The sequence below is a fragment of the Pantherophis guttatus genome, chromosome 8, assembly GCF_059756535.1.
Source record: "Pantherophis guttatus breed Tessera chromosome 8, ASM5975653v1, whole genome shotgun sequence".
NCBI classification, from domain to species: domain Eukaryota; kingdom Metazoa; phylum Chordata; class Lepidosauria; order Squamata; family Colubridae; genus Pantherophis; species Pantherophis guttatus.
The window spans coordinates 18,634,043-18,655,772 of NC_142070.1; the positions used below are offsets into that span (position 1 = coordinate 18,634,043).

General features: G+C 38.6%; 1 protein-coding gene across 4 annotated transcripts in view; it reads right to left on the reverse strand.

Moving 5' to 3' along the window:
• UNC5C (unc-5 netrin receptor C) overlaps window positions 1-21,730 on the reverse strand; it is a 377,791-nt gene that overhangs the window by 193,110 nt on the left and 162,951 nt on the right. The gene's annotated exons all lie outside the window — the stretch shown is intronic.

Here is a 21,730-nt window from a genome sequence, read left to right on the forward strand (position 1 = left end):
ACTTACAAGAGTGTTAATGTAACCTTACAATAAAGATAGAACTAATGCTCCATAGTATACTGCTTGTCTGGACTACCACATAAGACTGACACTGTTTCAGAAAAGTTTCAGGAATTAGTGAATGATTGATCCTCACAGTGACTGTTCTTAACGAAGAGTGATATTTCTATTAGTGCAGTTACTGCAGTGGTGAAATCCAATTTTTTTTACTACCGGTTATGTGGGTGTGGCTTGGTGGGCGTGGCTTGGTGGGCGTGGCAAGGGAAGGATACTGCAAAATCCCCATTCCCTCCCCACTCCAGGGGAAGGATATTGCAAAATCTCCATTCCCAACTCTGGGGCCAGCCAGAGATAGTATTTGCTGGTTCTCCGAACTACTCAAAATTTCCGCTACCGGTTCTCCAGAACCTGTTAGATTTCACCCCTGAGTTACTGTTATGACTTGTTCTTTTAACAGTATCATTTACTGTTACATCTATCATGTGTACTCTATTGGAGTGTATGATGCTTGGCATAATTTGTGACTAAATTAAATAAGTAAATATAATAGGACAGAGGTAAAGAAACCTCTAAATTGTATTTATTCTTTCTAACATATGTGCCTTCTCCAGCAATAACTCAGCAATCCAAAAAGGAAATCTATATTTATTAGCAGCCTACATCATTAGTAGCATTTGGATAATTATATGAGCTTTTTGGCATGCCAACGGTAACTTTTCCCTATGGCTACAAACAATCCATCAAATCTTGCATTTTCTCCTTTCGTACAATTTACGGTTTCAGAACAAGCCATAATATTATGCATTGTTTTTAAAAAGTTAATATCTTGGCTTTTTATGCATGTATCTATTGTTTCCTCATATAAAAACTTCCTTAGCTGTTCTTTCCCAGCAGGAGCAAAGTGGCTATATGCACAGTCAGCGTAATTTGGATTATTAAACATTTGCTAGTTAATATTTTTTAAAAGAAATTCTTTTGAATTAGAGCTAAGTACCGGTAGGAGATAAAATAGTTTCTACCTCTACACTGCAGCGATTTTATAACCACATAAAAAGGATAGTGGGAAAGAAGGTAAGATGAAGGTAAATGTAAGTGGTCTTTTGTTCTATGGGGGATGCGGATTCATCCAGTAAATCTTTGCCTTATTCTTAAATTGATGAGCTCAGGCTGATGATCATCCTGGGAACTGCTCCTTGTGAAAACTTGCTATATAAAAATTGAGCCTAGTCTATATTTGATGAACGTATCTTTTCTTGATGAATGTATCTTTTCTGTTATGTACACTGAGAGCATATGCACCAAGACAAATTCCTTGTGTGTCCAATCACACTTGGCCAATAAAAAAATCTGTTCTGTTCTGTTCTGTTCTGTTCTGTTCTGTTCTGTTCTGTTCTGTTCTGTTCTATTCTATTCTATTCTATTCTATTCTATTCTATTCTACTCTACTCTACTCTACTCTACTCTACTCTACTCTACTCTACTCTACTCTACTCGTATATATAAGCTGGCATTCATCCTGAATAACAGAATCATAGAATTGAAAGGGACCGTGGAGGTCTTCTAGTTCAACTTTTTGCTCAAGCAAAAAACTCTATACCATTTCAGAGAAATGGCTGCCCAATTTCTTCTTTAAAATCTCCAGTGTTGGAGCAAGTTGTTCTACTGATTAATTGTTCTCCCTGTTGGGAAATTTCTCCTTAGTTCCAGGTTGATTCTCTCCTTAATTAGTTTCCATCCATTGCTTCTTGTCTTGTCTTCAAGACAAGAAGCAATAGGTTGGCTCCCTCTTCTTTGTGGCAGCCCCTTAGATTTTGGAACACTACTATCATATCATCCCTAGTCCTTCTCTTCATTAAACTAGACATACCCAGTTCCTGCAACAGTTCTTCATACGTTTTATCCTCCAGTTCCCTAATCATCTTTGCTGCTTCTCTGCACTCTTTCTAGAGTCTCAACATCTTTTTTTAAAACAGTGTAATGACCAAAACTGGATGCCATATGGTTCCAAGTGGGATCTTACCAAGGCACTATAAAATGGTATTAACATTTCATCTGATGAGATTATCCCCATACTGATGATTTTCAAATTAAGGCTTTCTATTGAGCGATCTGCACACTCTTTCTGGAAACAAAACAGAAACAAAGCCATCCTATTAATATTTTTTGTAAAATTTCCATCACACCTGAGAGCTGAATGGTAGGATTATATACATTATATGAGACATTTAGGGATGTGGTAGCTCAGTGGCTAAGACGCTGAGCTTGTCGATCAAAAGGTCGGCAGTTCAGCAGTTCGAATCCCTAGTGCCGCATAGCGAGATGAGCTCCCGTTACTTGTCCCAGCGTCTGCCAACCTAGCAGTTCGAAAGCCCTTAAAAAATGCAAGTAGAAAAATAGGGACCACCTTTGGTGGGAAGGTAACACCATTCCGTGAGCCTTTGGCGTTTAGTCATGCCGGCCACATGACCACGGAGACATCTTCAGACAGCGCTGGCTTTGAAACGGAGATGAGCACCAGCCCCTAGAGTCGGGAACGACTAGCACATATGTGCGAAGGAAACCTTTAGATTTACCTTTATGAGACATTTAACTATATCAAGCATGCTTATCTGTTTTGCTTCTGTGCCTGCCTGTTATGTATATAAAGGCTTCCAAATGGGGGGGGGGGAATCTGAGAAGTAAATATGCATGCACATTCATGCGCAGAAACACATAATCTTATATTCAAAGCTCCATTTGGGGTGGGTGGGAAACCTGCTGAAGTATATTCTTTCTCCCATTCAATTTGCTGATAAAATATTTTATCGCTGTGCATGCAGTTCACATGTCTTTATAGTAGAAGTGCTAGAACTTCCAGCACTAATTTAACACTGCTCTGTGGCTAATTAAGTGTGAATGCTACATCATCAATTCTGCAGAAGATCTAATGAAAAAGCAAGGCTAAATTGTTACCCGGAGTGGTGTAAAAGGTCACATTGCTACAACCACACCTTGTTGTTGTTTTATTCTCCCTTTTTCCATTCTTTAAAAGGCTCTTTTTAATAGAAGCCATAACCACCAACAGTTTCCACAGTATTCCTTCCAAAACATGGTGACTTAAAATGTGTGTGAAATCAGCATGTACTCCGGCCTTCAGAATTCTTAACAGATTCCATGTTGGCAAGTCAATTCTGGCAGATTAAACCTATATATTCAAAGGGCACCTAAATTGGTCACAGATGGTTGCCATAACAAAGATGTGGAGAGCTTTTGAAGGGTTAAGGACACCCCTGAGATTCAGACTCTCTACTGGAAAAGATGCTGTAGAGAAGATCTATTGCCTTATAACAGGGGTGGGGAACTACAGGCCTACAGTCCATTAAAAAAAATATTAAGTAACTGAGTAGACCTTCCTACTACACCTGGGTCATTTTTAGCACTGCTAGTATCACAGTTCATTTTAGCCTATCATCTCACCATTAGAATTTCTCTGATTTTGAATTTCCCTGTTTTAGAATAAAACTAGATGATACAGGGTAGCAAAGTAGTTAAAAGGTTACAGGTAATGCTCAATTTACAACCATTCATTTAGTGACTGCTCAAAATTGCAATTGCACTGAAAAAGTGACTTACAACTAGTGCTTGCACTTACAAACACTGCAGTATCCCCACAGTCAAAATTTAGACACTTGACAATTGGCATCAGGGGTGGGCTTCAAAAATTTTAGCAAGGGGTTTTCTGCCCAGTTGCTGGGTGGGCGTGGCCATGGTTGGCATGGCCTAGTCAGCCTCTTGCATCACGGCTGGGGTGTGGAGCCTCCCCAAGCTCTGGAGGCTTCCCAGGCTCCAGGGGCCTTCTGGAGGCTGGAAATGGGCCATTTCCGGCCTTCCTAAACTTCTGGTAGGCCCATTTCTCGCCCTCTCCGAGCCTCCGCGCGCACCCTGCACTTGCCTGCATCCAAAATGGGCCGCGATGGGACTCCTGGGAGGGGTGGGGTGGGGTGGGTGGGGCCAGCAAGGAGTGGGATTTGGGGGTTCTCCAAACTGCACAGAATCTTAGCTAGAGGTTCTCCCGAACCCCTTAGAACCTCCAGCAGCCCACCCCGATTGGCATGTATTTATGTATGATTGCCAGTTGTGACCTTCCCATTTGGCTTCCGACAAGAAAGTCAATGGGGGAAGTCTGATTCCCTTAACCATCATATTATTAACAACTGCAAGTGATTCGCTTAACAGCCATGGTAAAAAAGTGTGACTCACTTAACAACTGCTTTGTTTAACAACATAAATTCGGATTAACCAGCACACGCTGCAGGGAACTAACTGTGTTAATGGTTCAAATCTATTTTTAATTTTTGAAAAAAAAATCTCAAGCAAATGTGTATTTGACAAACATAATATACAATCTTTGCTCCCAGTCTATTAAATAGAGGCCATTAGTTTCAGCGAGGCAGTACATTTCCATGTTAGAGTAGATCTCAGTGATTGGATTGTGAATGAATAATTAGCTATTGCTTTTTATGGCCTCAGGTTAATGCCAGGTAATGTTTTGAAACAGCCCCAAATACTCGGCTTCCTTACTTATGAAGAATTGGTCCTTTGCCCAGGCAATTCCAATAAGTACTTAGGCGTTTATAAACTTTCCACACTAAGAGAAAAAAATGGAGAATGGCAAAAGAAACAATGTAAGATTTCAAATTTTAAAAAATGGACACATACAGAGAATGAAAAGAAGATCAGATCCCAGAAAAAGAATATAGATAGCCTAGAATGTTATAATGAAGATGAAACTGGAGAATATATTGAAATTAGTGAAGGATACTAAGAATAGAAAAATAGCAATAACACTTAGACTTGTATACCGCTTCACAGTGCTTTACAACCCTAAGCAGTTTACAGAGTAAACACCTGTCAGCACCTCCATGATTGAGTGTATCCTTAGCTACAGGTTTCTTAAAAGATTTGCAAATAAATGGTTGTAATTGCTTTGCAGTTCCTTGTAGAAAATTCAGAGAGTTCCCTAAATAATCTGAACAGACCTAATCTTTAAAGGCTACTACTTCATAATGTGAAGTTGAAGGCTACTACACCTGACTCAGGTGGCTCAGTGGCTAAGACACTGAGCTTGTCGATCAGAAAGGTCGGCAGTTCAGCGGTTCAAATCCCCAGTACAGGTCTCCTGCATGAGCAGGGGGTTGGACTAGATGACCTCCAAGGTCCCTTCCAACTCTGTTACTGTTACATGTCCTAAAGATTGAAGCAAGGGGTTCTGAGCAATATGCCTTTAAAATATTATTTTGATTGTTTCTTTTAGGGACAAAATATGATGTCATATTGGAAATTTGTGCAAAGGGAATAGATGATTGTAAGGAATTAAGAAGAATTGGATAGCCATTTGCCCAGAATGATGTAAGGTCTCCTGCTTGAACAGAGAGTTGAACTAGAATAGGGATGTCAAATTCCCAGCATCACATGACGTATCGCGAATTCCCCCCCTTCGCTAAACCAGGTGTGGGCGTGATGCGTCAGCACATGACGCATCTGGCCCGTGGGCTGCAAGTTTGACACCCCTGAACTAGAAGATCCCTTCCAGCTGTCATTCTGCTTTTTGTAAGTGTGAAAAGAGTGTTCCCATGTGCTTCGATGCTTCAAATAAAAGTTTTCTCCTTCCAATGCAAATACCTGCATATTACTAGTTATGAATATTCTCTCTCTTTATGTGTAGAAACATGCTTTGCGGAAAGTATTCTTTTGCCGTTTGTTTTAAAAACGCTCATTTGGAAGGCTTTTCAACAGATTGTACCAACTTGTTCCCGATTGCAGAAGTAATAACCCCAGTATAATAGCTTTTGCTCAGCTGTGAAAGCGCTCATCTATTTAATAAGACACATGCAGTATTTTAGAACCTCATAAAATAAAACAGGTAATGTAAGAACAGAAATATTGCAGCTGAGCAAGAATAATTCCATTTAATTCCACCATCTAATTTTTCTTTCATTCTCAGTGTGGCCTTTCCCATACTCCTCACAAAGGCTTTCAAAGATGTTAAATTTTATTTCCATATGCTTTCAGAACTCTTCTTCATATGCGAGCTTTTATATATATATATCCTTTTTTTAAAAAAGGATATATTGTAATAATTGAGGAAATTGGCTAAACTACATATAGCAAAAATACAGCTAACTAGAAAGAAAAGAAAAGGTAGAAAACAGATTACTCACTTAAAAACCTAAATTTCCTCTAGAGACCCTGGATCCTCATTCAAACCTTAACAAACTTTACATTTCAAACCACATCTTGCAGGACAAGTGATAGGATTACACAGCTAAATCCATAAGCATTGATTTTGTCTCAGTCACAGATGCACTGTGTGCAGTATTGGAAAATCCTTTAAGACGATAAGGTTATGACAGACAGTAAACAGCATACAGCTATCATTTAGATAAAGCCGCCCATATCTGCACTTCACATCATCTGAAAAAGTACAAATGTGTCCGGAAGTGTATGGAGATTTTTCCTTCAAATCGATGACCTTTCCTCTTCAAAGTAGCTACAGAACATTTTCTCTTAGTCGTGCCGTTAATATCAAAAGTCTTGATTTGGGGATTAGGATTTTTTACCTTCTGGAACTACTTCATGTATAAGCAAATTTTCAAATTGAAAGAAAGGGAGCGAGATAACCTTTGGGGGGAGATGGTAATGGGAGATATGATATTTGGCAGATATTTGATAAGTCTGGTGTTATATTAAAAAGGGTATGATGGTCTAGCGCAAGGGTCCCCAACCTGTGGGCCGGCCCACTACCAGGCTGCGGGCTAATTGCCACCGGGCCACATGACTGGCCGGCCAGTGTGAACGCCTCTGTGCTCGCACACAGCCCTACTCATGTAAGCATCATTACAGGTGGTTGCGGCCTCACTCATGGAAGCCTTGTCATGGGTGCTCATGGCCCCACTTGTATGAGCTCATTGCAGGTGCTTGCAGCCACACTCTCATGAGCCTCATTGCGGGCACTCATAGCCCCACTCACACTAGCCTTGTTGCAGGCGCTTATGGCCCCACTCGCGCTAGCCTTGTTGAGGATGCTCACAGCTCCATTTGTGTGAGCATCACAGGTGCTCATGGCCCCACTCGCAGTAGCCTCATTGCAGGTGCTTAGGGCCCCATTTGCACTAGTCTTGTTGTGGGTGCTCATGGCCCCACTTGCGCTAGCCTCCTTGTGGGCACTCGCAACCCCACTCACACTTGCATCACCATGAATGTCATGGGCGCTCAGGTGCATGTATGTGCACATGTGCTTGCCCCTCCCACAAAGTCATCCCCTCTTTTCCCCCTTCCCCATTTCGGGTCACCAACCTGGAAAGGTTGGGGAACTCTGGCCTAGTGGCTAGGCTTGTTGACCAGAAGATTGGGAGTTTGAGATTCAAGTACTATGTGGCATGGTGAGCTGTTCTTGCCTCAGCTCCTGCCAACATAGCAGTTTGAAAGCATGTAAATGCAAGTAGATAAATAGGTATCACTTTGGTGGGAATGTAACAGTATTCCAGGCGCTTCAGCATACAGTCATGCTGGCCACATGACCACTTCTGACAATGCTGGCTCACATGGCTAGGAAATAGAGATGAGCACCATCCCTTAGAGTCACAACTCGTCAGGAGAAATCATTATCTTTTACCTTTTTTATTTAATGTTAAAATATCAGTAAAAGCATACTGTTATTTTTGCTTTAATTCACTCACTCAGACTTTAAGTAGGTCTAAGCTTTCTTTCTAGAAAGCAAGGATTTATTTCTTGAATGATATAAAGTAAAAGTAACTCAACAGCAAATAAAAACCCTAAAGTGACCATAATGTTTCTATAGAATATAAGAGTTTTAAGATAGATAACCCAGCAAACTAGGAAACAAAATACAATTATACTTAGATTCGCCCAAACATTATATGAACTGGATAGAATCATTTTAAAATGCCAAGAGACATACAGTATGTCTAGGGGTATTTGTGTGTGTTAAACTATTTACAATTTCTCTGCGCTTTGTTATTCATTTAAAAAAACAAACAAATGTACAAAATGTAATTAAATAATTAGCTTGAATACAATAAATCAAGTCTGCATATGGAATTATAGAAATCTGTACTTGTCTTTGAAAGAACAAAGTATTGGGAGCATGCAAAATAGAAAAAGATATCAACGCTTGGGGATCAGACAAAATAGATTCTCTTGTCAGAAAGGTTAAGGTCTTGACTGCAGAGATTGCAGCTGCAAAACTACTGAACACACACTATATAATATTCATATTTAAATGCCAGAAAGAAATCTTGGCAGTAGGGTATAATATGCTAGTGTTTCCGGCAAAAAGGTTAGCCATCACTGGTCTAACCCATTACAGCTCCTAAACAGAACTCTGTCTAGGAGATACTGTCCAGGAATGAAGAATCAGGATCACAGGATTTTTTTAATTCAGAAGTTTTATTGCTCAAGCCTATACACAAGAATCTGGTCAACTAACAGTCAGCACTAAATTGGTGCTAGATAAGAGTTAACAGAATTCAAGGGTGCTATGCTTAGCACATTGTAAGCCGCCCTGAGTCTCCGGAGAAGGGTGGCATATAAATCAATTTTTTTTTTTAAAAAAAAGGGAAAGGCTGGACTTGAAGCCTTTCTGGACACATAACAACTCTAGGCTGAGTCTTCTCTTAACTCCGCCTTCGGGCTCTGCCTGTTCTTTTCCTACATATAGCATCTTTTCCCTGAGACCTAAGAACAAATTCTCAGCTATCCCCACTGAAGTTGCAAGATACATGGATACCCCTTAAGTTTTTTTTTTAATTCTTTAGGATAAATATAACTCATAAAAATTAAGAGCCGAGGTGGCACAGTGGTTAGAGTGCAGTACTGCAGCTACTTCAGCTGACTGCTAGTTCAGCAGATCAGCAGATCAAATCTCACCGGCTCAAGGTTGACTCAGCCTTCCACCTTTCCGAGGTGGGTAAAATGAGGACCCAGATTGTTGGGGGAAATATGCTAATGCTAATGCAATATGCTAATATGCAATATGCTAACTTTGTAAACCGCTTAGAGAGGGCTGTAAAGCACTATGAAGCGGTACAGAAGTCTAAATAATAAAATAAAAATAATAAAAATACCCATGTTTCCCCCCAAATAAGATCATCTTATATTTTTTTTGCCACCAAAAGAGGCACCAAGTCTTATTTTCGGGAGTGGGGGTGGAGAGTTGTCCACTGACTCACCTCACTTGCACGTGTTGCCCCCGGCCTCTTTTTCACTGTCAGAGGCCTTCAGGAACTTCTTTGGCCAGCCAGGCTTTCCTGAAGGCTTCTGTAGCCGATAACAGAGCTCTGGATTAATCCGGAGCTCTTTTATTGGCTGCAGAGGCCTTTCCTGAAAGCCTTTCCTAAAGGCCTCTGCAGCCAATAACAGCGTTCCGGATTGATCCAGAGCTCTGTTATTGGCTACAGAGGCCTTCAGGAAAGTCTTGCCAGCTACAGAAGAAATGGGCCGAAGTGTGCGAGGCCTGGCTGCAACTGTCCGAAGATAAGTAGCAGGACAGCTCCATCCCACCACCACCACCACCCTAACTTAATTTTTACCCGTGCACCCTGGAGTGGGTGGGGTCTTAATTAAGGCTTATTTTGGGGGGTAGCGTTTATATTGAGAGTACGTGTAAAAATCAAGCAAAGACTTTGGAGTAGGCCATATTTTTGGGGAAACACAGTAGTTAAGTCCAATATAGCCAGTCTAAGCATTCATTTGTCAAAAGGAATCATGTATAGGATTGTCCAGAACATATATAAGCTTCTTTTTTTTTTCAAAAGAAAAGTTATATCTTTATCAACATACCCTGAAAAACAATTGAACATTGAAAATAACTTGTACAGGAAAATAAAAGAAGTAACACTTAGCACACCACAGAAAATAGAAATGAAAAACTTAATACAAACTGCTGGATTATATCAGTACATTTTACCTATTTCTACATTCCTTTTTTTTTTTTGTATAATTTTTATTTGCAGTTTTTCTTTAACAACCGACATTTTTTGTGGACAGTGTAATGATTGGGTTAACGTATTTTTCACACAGTGTTCACAGTAACAATCCAATTACATGTACAAAATTTTTATCTTCCAACTTCTAATCTTAATGTGCTCATTGTAATTGTAATATATTCTTCTATATACTTATTAACTCCTAACATTTTGATATTATAGATGTCACTCAGTGCATTTTCAATATCTCAACTTTCCATAAACTCCATTAAAACCAATTATCAGTAAGATCTAATCAGTCCCAAGTTTATATCTCTAAGTCCCTTGGATTTATAGTCCTTATAAGCTATATTTTCCAATATATTTTTTCCATCCTGTTAATCATAATAGTACTTTTAAATATACCTAGTCCTAGTCTTCCATCTCCTAATCTTAATATATCTGTATTTATAATAAATTCTATTATATATCTATATATGTGCTACTATTTTCCCAATTTAATCCTTCTACTTATTTCTATTGGTTTTCAATATTGTTACCACCTTGCAAAATATTGTTTTTCTATCCATCATTTTTCAGCCTTTCTAGAATTTCATCATTTATTGATATTTTGGTGATTCTTTTATATTTGTCTCTTGGAATCCTGTATGTCTTTCTAACATTTTTACTGATTATTCTCTCTGTTTTATCCTTTATCTCCTTCTGCTGCATCTTTTAAATGTCCATCCATAACCCTTTCTTTGTTTTTGTGAGCTCCTCTTTCCCCCCCTCTGTTCTATTATCTATAATCTCTTAAAATCTATTTGATTTTTAGTATTTATCATTGCTGCCTTTTCTATATTTTTCTCTGCTTTTAACTTATTTTTATTTTTTTGTAGTTTATTTTGCATTGTCCCCTGCATTACTCCTTCTAATTTCTAAGCTGTCGTCTGTGTATAGCATATTCATCTTTTCCCACCATTTATTGAGTGCCCTCTACTTTCACATCTTTATCTTTAAATATTCCCATCAACTTCTTATAGTTGTCGCTATTTCTAACATTTTTTCATAAAACTTTATTGTCTCCTGCTGGGTCATTTTGTAACATTTTGTAATAAATTAATATCCCTCTAATATCCCAGGATAATTCACAATACTGGTATATGTGAAAGAATCCTTGTATAATTATACTGATAGTTCCCAATTTACATTCATTCATTTAGCAAGGGTATGAGGGCACTCAAAAAAAGTGAGTTATGATTGGTTCTCACACTTACAATCATCACACCATCTTCACAATCACATGATCACAATTCAGATGCTTGGTAACCAGCATGTATTTATGATGGTCACAGTGTCCCAGAGTCATGTGATTATTTGTACCCCTCCTAGTTGACTTCTGACAAGAAAGTCGATGGGGGGAGGAGCCTGATTTGCTTAGTGATTGCAGCGATCACAGCAATTGCAGCAAAATAGGGAATATCAGGCACAGTCATATGACGGCTCATTGAAAGACCACATTGCTGAGTGACAGAAGTTCTGGTTCCAGTTGTGATGATTAGTTGAGGAGTACCTCTGTACAAAAAGAGTTTTTCTTCTGAAAACTTCCAGGAGGAACATATGGATATCTGCCGAAGATGCCATCATTACAAATACATAGCGTTGTAGGATCCAATCTGAGTTGGTCATAGGTTTATTCTTCTAAGCTTTCGGGTTCATGCTGGAGCTTATCCTTAGGGAAATTTTCACGGAACATTGGCATGCATAAGAGCCGCGGTGGTGCAGTGGTTAGAGTGCAGTACTGCAGACTACTTCTGCTGATCCATCTGATCAGCAGTTTGGCAGATGGAATCTCACCAGACTCAGCCTTCCATCCTTCCGAGATGGGTAAAATGAGGACCCGGATTGTTGGGGGCAATATCCTGACTCTGTAAACCGCTTAGAGAGGGCTGTAAAGCACTGTGAAGCGGTATATAAGTCTAAGTGCTACTGCTATTCTGGAAATAGTTCCCTGAGGATGGGATTCATCACGAGCCCAAAAGCTCAGAAGAATAAACCTATGGTCCCAGTTATCTGCTCAGATCAGATCCTGCAACATTGTGTGACACATATATTTGCATCCATTCATGAGTACATAGTATATTGGGAATACCAAACAAATGAATGAATTCCTTGGACAAATGGGATGTGGAAGAATAAAAATAATACGATAAAAGTCTTTCTTCTTGAAATTGTTAATGAACAAAAAGCCATGGATTCTCAATTTCATTTCACTTTATTTTAAAGTTTAATTTAGAAATTACAGTATTAAAACAGGTGAATTCCAATTTTTACATTCTTTACAGTGAGAACAGAACTGGACATGAGTAATGGCTTCAGTTTTAGATGCAGTTCTCTTAATTCCTAAGCATTCCCAATGATTAATTGAAGTACCACCGCATTTAATATTCAAATTCTTAGGAACTACAGTAAAATATGCAGCAGTCTCATGCACGCAAGCAACTTACTGTCTTAACAAGTAACTGAATATATAAAACTCTGGTTATTAAGCCCTCTATGTATGTAATTTCTTTTTCACATCCTTGTTGTAAACTAGTAAATACATCCAAAAATTCTCTGGAGAAAATCCAAAACTTACAAAGTTTCTTTTTTTTTTCCTGTTGTGTTCATTAAAGTTTTTTAAAAAAAGGACTTTAAGAAGAAATGCCAAATGCACAAAGCTGCCAAAGAACTGCATTAGAACAAACCCCCAGGACCATGGGATAAGCAGTCACTCTGTTGCCTGATTGGAAAATGATTTCCCTATTTAGCTTCTGCTTCATCAATGCTTGGCATCCCCAGGGTGCACTGTTCTTGATAGGTTAGCTGTCAAATGCTCCATTGTCCAAATTACACTACTCCTGCAGATTTCCCGCTAAGAAACAATTTACTGCAGCTTTCTGCCATCCATCTTATGGACCATGTCTTCCAAGGAGTTTTTTCAAGTATCAAAAGTTGATTGACTTGCTAGAGACATGCGAACACTCTTGAGATGCTCTTGCCATTTATCCACCCAAACAGATCTTTGAAAGCAAGTTAAACAAACTGTAATGAGAGATGGTATTAATGAATTCAGAGGGCAGTATGTTAATTGGAAAACACAGTCGCCCTTTAAATATTCCGAAAAGAATTTAAAAACAGCTTTGTCACCATCTTTTCTTCTTCATGCACTGTCAGTTCCTTAATTTCATCACAGGCCTAACTATTATGCATGAATTTCCTTACTTCCAGGAAACATGACACAGAATAAAAATTGGGGAGAATGACTTCTGTTCTGCTTTTTGTTAACCAGTCACATTCAATCTGATTAACAAAAATGTTTAATTTCTCCCCCCCCACCTCTCGAAGTAAAAAAAGTTGATAAGTCAAGGAGTGGGATTTGGGGTTCCTATACTTGGAGCTTCCTAAGGGCGTTGAGTGTCCTTTTGTCTATTGTACAATCTTCTATTTAGCAGTCTGTTCTTTCTTTTATTTTCAAAGTTCACTTAAATCCCAAGAAATGATTTCCCCTCAATAAACTTTTTCAATTTGGGAAGCAGAAACAGCAAGGAAGGCTGCAGAATAATGAAAAGGTATATTTTAAAAGAAAAGAACAACAGTTCACTCTGCCATGATCTTCCCATCAAAAGGCAAGTTGAGGTTTAAAAAATAAAATAAAAATGAAACTTACTTTCTCAGTCAGAGAAATGAAAATCGAAGAAGTAAAATAACATCATTTGTGCATTATTTTTTTAGCCGCCTGTTTTTGTCTTTACAATAGCTACTAAGAATTAGGTAGAAACATTGTGAATTAGCAGAGGTTAATGATTTGGATATTCCATCTAAAAACCTTATTTATGCTATTTTGCCCATTCACAGCACTGAAATTCCATTGCAGTGATATTTATATATAGTTGTCAATGTGACCTAATATTCAGTTACCCAGAGAGCAGATCCTTATGGAAAAAGTGCAGCCTTTCACTTAATATTTTCAAAATTATCATTATTATTTTGTAAGCACTTAGACTTTTATACTGCTTCACACTGCTTTACAGCCCTCTCTAAGTGGTTACAGAGTCAGCATATTGCCCTCAACAATCTGGGCCCTCATTTTACCGACCTTCGGAAGGTTGGCAGGGTGAGTCAACCTTGAGCTGCTCAGAGTCGATCTGCTGGCAGTTGGCAGAATTAGCCTGCAATACTGCATTCTAACCACTAACTGGAATAGTTACCTGGTTACCTTGAGTAAGATTCCCTCAAGTTGAGCTCAACCTCTGGTGAATCCATAGATGCTTTCATTTAGCTTTTCAGGCAACAGTATGAAAGTACAGTAGTTTATCGCTGCAGCCTTCTAGGAATTTTTTGACTTCTCATTCTAGGGATTCCATTTTAGTTTAATATTAAAATAGGCTAGTGAGAAAAAAAATCATATCTCTCTCTTCAAAAATGAAAGAATGGTGTAGGATCTGTCAGTTATGGTTTATATTGGGCCAGGTCCTAAGCAAATTGTTAAACAGCATGTTTATGAACCATAGAAAATTAGAATCAGTAAGAGCCAATATCAGCTTTCAGAAACAAGTCACGTTGGACTAAACTTATCTCCTTTTTGTTAGCTTAGGAAAAAGGCTGTACATAAATTACTTTGATCACAGCAAAGCATTCAACACATTATTTCATGATATCTTCATTAAATATGAGCTGGATGAAACCACAGTTAGATGATTAGATAGAGGATAATTGGCTGAATGACTGCACTCAGAAAGGACTCTAATTGGTCCAGACCACATTGGTGAACATATCAAGTGAAGTGCCAGAGAGCTTGTCCGAGGCCCTTTGCTGTACTATATTTTTATTAATTTTTATTAATGATTTGAATGAGGGGGTTGAAAGGGCAATTATCCAGCTTGCAAATGACACAAAAGTACACTTGAGGAGAGAAAACGAAGTCACAAAATGGAGGCTTGAGCAGTGGATCAAAACAAAGAGGATGAAATGTAAAAGGGAAAATTTAAAGTCCTACATCTGGATGGAAAAAAAGACAGAAGTAGACAATGGAGGAGACCTGAATTGTACATGCGAAAAGTATCTGGTTTCCAGTTAAACAAGGTGGTGCAGCTGCTAAGAAGGACAAAAGCTATTCTCCTATCCATTATATCCTAGTCAAATCCCATTTGAATATTATGACCAGTACCATAAAATGAAATAAAATACTAGCACACTGAGGTGAGTTCAAAAGAGGGCTGAAGGTAGTTAGGGAACTTCCGTGGAGGCGAATCATTGGCCCGCACGGAAGGGGCTCGCAAGTTGGGCGTCCTCCTGGATTCACGGCTGTCTTTAGAAGAGCACTTGACGGCCGTGACCGGGAGGATTTTTCATCAGGTTCGCCTGATACGCCAGTTGCGTCCCTTTCTAGATTGGGACTCCCTACACACAGTCACTCATGCCCTCGTCACCTCTCGTCTGGACTATTGTAACGCTCTCTACATGGGGCTCCCCTTGAGGTGCACTCGGAGGCTCCAACTGGTGCAGAGTGCGGCTCCCAGTGGTCTTCCAAGTGCGCTTCAAGGTTCTGGTTATCACCTTTAAAGCGCTCCATGGCTTAGGACCTGGTTATCTACGGGACCGCCTGCTACCACCAATAGCCTCCCACCGGCCAGTACGCTCCCATAGAGAGGGGCTCCTCCGGGTGCCGTCGGCCAAACAATGTCGACTGGCGGCCCCTAGGGGGAGAGTCTTCTCTGTGGGGGCACCTACGATCTGGAATGAGCTCCCCCCGGAGATACGGAGGATCCCGGATCTGCGTACCTTCCGTCGCGCGCGAAGACTTTTTTATTTCATCAAGCTGGCCTGGCCTAAATCTTCTCCCCTTTTTTCAATGTAAATTTTAATTTGTTTTAAATTATGGGGTATTTTAAATTCAGACAATTTTTTAAATTCTTTTTTAATTTATTTTAAATTTTTGTATTTATGTGTTTTATCTTGTGGCTGTTCACCGCCCTGAGTCCTTCGGGAGAAGGGCGGTATAGAAATTTAATAAAATAAATAAATGAATGAATAAATAACTAAATAAATAAACTGAGTATCAAATTGTATGGAAAAGTTAAAGGAACTGGCTATGTTTAGCCTGCAGAAGAAAAGAGCATGAATCTGTATAATAAGTAAAGGTTTATTTCGTAGAGATGGAATGGAGTTGATGTTATGGAGTGGAGGGCAGGATTAGAACCAAATGGGTTGAAACTACGACGAAGTAGATTTAGGATTACATATTAAGGAAAAAATTATGAAAGTTAGAGCTGGTGGAAGAGACTGCTTTTGCTGAAGAGATATGTTTCCTAACGCTACAATTGACACCTTCTTCTTTAATGTTTTAGTGAATGCTGCAAAGAACATTGGGATGGACTAAATGACCTTGAATATCACTTCAAACTGTATGATGAGATGTTAATATGATGTATGATAACGCAATATTAAATTGCGTACTGAAACGTTTAAACACATCACTTTTATTAAGAACGGTGGACTTATTTTGTATGGGCATCAAGTAAAAAGGTTCACTACACCTGATTTAAAACCTTGGATCAAGACAAGTCTGCACTTTCAACGTCTCAACTAACATTAATTCATGACTTGGAACATCTGATCAATATGTGAACCTCATTTAACTTATTTAGGACTTGACTTCTGTTATACATATCATGTTTCCCCAAAAATAAGACCCTGTCTTATATTTTTTTGAACCCCAAAATAAGTGCTTGGCCTTATTTTTGGGGATGTCTTATTACTTTGGGGCACATGGAGCAGGATATGGCTCCTCTTGCCGTCTTACCTGATTTCCAGCTCTGTCTCCCTAACCCTAATCAGAGGAAATGGTAGGGACCAGCTGCGCATGCGTTTAAATATTTTCAGGGAGGGCTTATTTTCAGGGGGGGGCTTATTTTAGCGCATGCGCTCAAAAACCCAATTGGGCTTATTATCAGGGGATGTCTTATTTTAGGGGAAACAGGGTAGGTTTATTATACCATATTTGTCCTTTTTATTTTTTGTTTTTGTTTACATTCTGTTTTCACTTCATCCTACACATATTTCTATTTTCACTTAGTATTGTTTGTGGTAATTATTTTTCTCTCTTTAGCTTTTATGGAATCAGCCACAGTCTCTTAAGTACTGGCAGTTGTTTTGGGATGTATTTGACTCTCTAATAGCTGCTTAACCCAGTGCATATTCCTGATGCTGTATATGTCAAGCAAAATGTCAAGTTATTAACTCCCTATCTCTAGCTACCTTTTCGTATTAAACTAAAACAAATCAGGGTTTGAACAGATTTTACAATACACTGACAGCCGAACACAATGTTTATAACTGGTTATAACTACTTAAAAAAATTACTACATAAGAAAACGTTTTCAAAATTTATATATTCTATAATGGAATATTCTATTCTACAATGGAATATGCTATAGTGGCTAAGTTGATACATTGCATTAAGCCAAACATAGATAATCAATTTTAGAGATCAATTTGGTGTATGAATTTGGCCAGCTGTTTTAAAATACCATCTGAATATTTTAATGCTAGTATATTAAGAACCAAGATCATACATTATGGGCTTGTATTTTGAATACATGAAAGTCAACAACAAAAGTAGAATGATATTTTTGGTTGATCACGCCTATATTGAATCAATGTAATTTGTAATTTGCATTATTTTTCATTCATGCTACTGCATTTATGCATTTATTATGGAAAACCACTGATACTAGCTGAATAGCAATGCATAAAAATTTAAATATTATTAAAAGCATTGTGAAGTAAACGTCCCAAGATTTATAAAGTAATCTATCAAAATATCTCATGATGAACAGAATTTTAGTCAGGGAACTCTGATGGAGACACACGAACAAAGATATTTTAATTCTTTATGGCTTTATTATGTTCCACTCGATCATTCTGCTATTCTGTCTGCTGTCTTCAACTTGCAATTAAATAATTCCAGTATAATTCTCATTCTGCTTCTTTCAAAATAAGTTGAGCTTTCAATATGTGACTGCTTTACCACTGAATAAAATGTATTCTTCATACTTATATAAAAGTGTAGCCTATTTATGCTATTTTTAAAACTGTACTTTAATAATTATCGGAAGTGATAGGTGCATTTCAATATAATTCCACTAGTAGGCAATATTTTTATATACCTATTTTGCTTTCTGAAAGGTGTAGAGTAATTTGCAAACATGTACATTTTAATCTACCCTGTTTCCCCCAAAATAAGACATCCCCTGATAATAAGCCCCATCAGGCTTTTGAGCGCATGGCAATAAGGCCAAGGACTTATTTCAGGGTTCAAAAAAATATAAGTCAGGGTCTTATTATCGGGGAAGCATGGTAGGATGCCAGAGCATTTTACCTGGTTTTGGTTATAGTTATGCAGTATATTTTGGATTCTCTGGCGTAACAAAGGAAGCTGGCCAATACAGAATGTGGATTGGAATTTGCTTGGTAAAACAGGTGAATGCTATTAATTTGGGGAACATAAATAAAAAATAAATTTGTCCCCATTACTCAGGTAGCACACTAATTATTTACCTACCAAGTGCATTGTCTCTTAAATTCCCCTACATTTACTAAGTGATGGGAAGGGTTGAGACTCATTTTGTTAGCATCACCAATTTTTTTTTAAATCTAATATTCAAAGTCATGAACTATTTATAGAAAGTTTTTTTATTCACTTTACTTCTAAAAGCAAAGTTGCCTTTTTTGTTGAACTCAACTCTCGTTGACTTACATGTACTCAACCATGTAAGTGCTTTGTATTGCCTTTTTCCAGACTATTTTTTCACATCCATGTTATTTTCTTGGCAATAATGTAGAAGTTTACCATTAACTTCTTTCTACTTGTTTTTTTAAACAGAAAACAAAATTTCCAAATTGAGCCCACAGCTCAGATTTTCCTCTACTTCAGTGTTTCCCAACTTGGCAATTTTAAGACATGGGAACCTCAACTCCCAGAATTCCCCAACTAGCTTAATTGTCGTTGGAAAATTCTGGGAGCTGAGGCTTACATTTCTTAAAGTTGCCATGGTTGAAAAACATTGGAGTAGAGGAATATTCTGATCCTCTGCATATCCATAGAAGTTCAAACAGAGAATTTTTAAAAGGGCATCTTTTAAATACAAAGACCAATATATTTTGAGTCTGCCAGATTCTATCACAGAGAAAAACTGCTTTTGTGCATTAGGCAACAAGAAAATGAAATGCCATTCATGTCTACTTCATAATATTGGGAAAATTTTATTCCATCTGAATATACATTCCCTCCTCTTATTTTGTATGCAAGGTGCTCGTCCAGTAGATTTTTCCAAGCTTTTAATACTCAGTTTATAACCCATTGCAACTGAAGAACTGATTTTCTATCTCTCAGCATTGCATTACCATTCCTTGGAAAATGTCACTAAAATCACCTCGAGCAAATTCCTGAGGCTTCACAAACAGCATATCGTTTTCCACTAGAATGCTATTACACCTGCACACTTTAACAGAGGGCCATGCTTGAGCGAACACTGGTGAAAGTACAGCGCTGTTGGAAATGATGGCAGCTGAAACGCATGGCTGAGAAGGTACACACAGTCCTAAAACAGATTGTAGTCTGGTTGACTGACTTGATTGAAGAAGAAAGGGCACTCCTAAATAATATGGTGTTCCATAGATCCGTGATGGTGAACCTATGGCATGCGTGCTGGAAGTGGCACGCAAAGCCATTTTTCCGGGCATGCAAGCTGTCACCCAACTCACCTGCAGTGGCGCATGTGCGTGCGCCCAAGCTGGTGTTTAGGCCTCCGGTGCGCATGCACGCAATTCAGGGGACCCAGCTGGTCTTTGGAACTTTCCTGCGCATGCACATGCATTTGCGCATGTGCGCGAGTACTGTTGCACAGCATGCATATGTACAAATGGCATTTGCACACATGCATTGCATGCGCAAAAACCACACACATGCACAGATGGTGAATTGTGCATGCAGTGCACGGTGGGGGTGCATGCAGAAGCTGTGCACATGCGCAGATAGTGTGCTTGCACACGCAGTGCATGGGGAGGAGCCGCGCATTAGCACGGGTGACACGCACGCGTGCGAAGTGCACAAAGCACTGACCTGTTCAGCACTCGCCGACTAAAAGGTTTGCCACCACTGCCATAGATGATCTAGACCTGTATCTCTGGCGCAAAACTTTCACCAATACTAATCAAAATTGGCATTTCCTTTTAGTGTTATGCCCTAGTGGACAAGAGCGGTGGTTATTTTTCTCTTCCAACTCTGTCAGCTATGTGTAATTATCTGCTTTTGTTTTCAATCCACATCACAGTTACAGGAACAGAAAGTATATAAATATATTTTTGAATGTTACTTCTGACCTCGTTCTCCCTTACAACGTATTTTTGTGAAGATCAACTCATGAGGGAAAAAAAAGGTTGGAGGTGTCATGTTAGAGAACAATATTTAGAAGATAGCATAATTTCTTATGTAGAAGTATTATCCTTCCTTATTTGTAGAAGCCTTAATCCATGGAGATGTTTTAAACTTCAGGATATGCACAGAGAATATTAGTAGATACTCAGTCTTCATTTCAAAGACTGAAGCCAAGTATATACAAACAGCAGCAACTTGCTCGCCATTGTCCTAACACTCAGGAAATTTTCTGTGACCCAATTAAGTATCAGAAAAGATTTGCACCCCTGCATCAGGGTGTCATTGGTGTCTTTATTAAACTTCTACAAGGCCCATCTTACCTAAGTGATTCTTATCAAGAACTATCAATTTCTAATAAACCAAAGACTTATGAAGAAGGTTGCATGGGACAGCAAACAATACCCCTGTTTTCATTTGGACAGAGAATCCCTTATTGTGGTGATCATTGGTATTGCCTGAATGCCTGATATTATTCCTTCAGTCCAAGGATTAAAAAAAAAACAGAAAATGAATGGCTTGAATGAACGCTTTTAACAGAAAATATGTTTTTCAGTTTTGGTTTTCTGTTCCACTCATGCATTACCATTTGGATAATGCAGGGGTATCAAACTCGATTTCGATAGTGCAGGGGTATCAAACTCGATTTCATTGAGGACCGCATCAGGGTTGTGTTTGACCTTGGGTAAGATGCTCTAGTGAGTTCCCTTTCTCTTATAGGATTTGCATCAATTACCTCTGATTTGTTTCTAAGGCCGGTATAAGTGGCCCTCATTCAAGAGCAATTGTTCCAATCTAACCACTCTGTATAAGGAAGCCACAGAGGAGACCTTGGAAAAAATACTTTGTACACGTACAAAAGCTCATTTGTTCTTTGTACATGTGTTATAACATACACAAACACTCCAAAAGTCCTCCTTCAAATTAATCTGCATGTCGTAGAGTATATACACAAAAACCTTTAGTGCAGACAATAAGGACAGGTCTGTATTTACCAAATGCAGGTATACAAAAACGTGGTAATGGAACTATGAATAATGAGAGCCACATGTGATGCAGAATAAAAGTACCTTCCAAATTGAAGGTCCCTCTTCCCCTTGATTTTCAAAAATAAATATAAGAGAGCGATTAACTACAACCAGTACATTTTTAATTGTAGGAACATGTAGCAATATATTTTGTTCTGTTGTAAGAGTTATTTATTTCAGATTTAGAGTACAGTACAATGAGGATTGTATTTTGTTTTATTAAGGACAGCTGTTACAGAAATTGCTAAAGGATTTTTTAT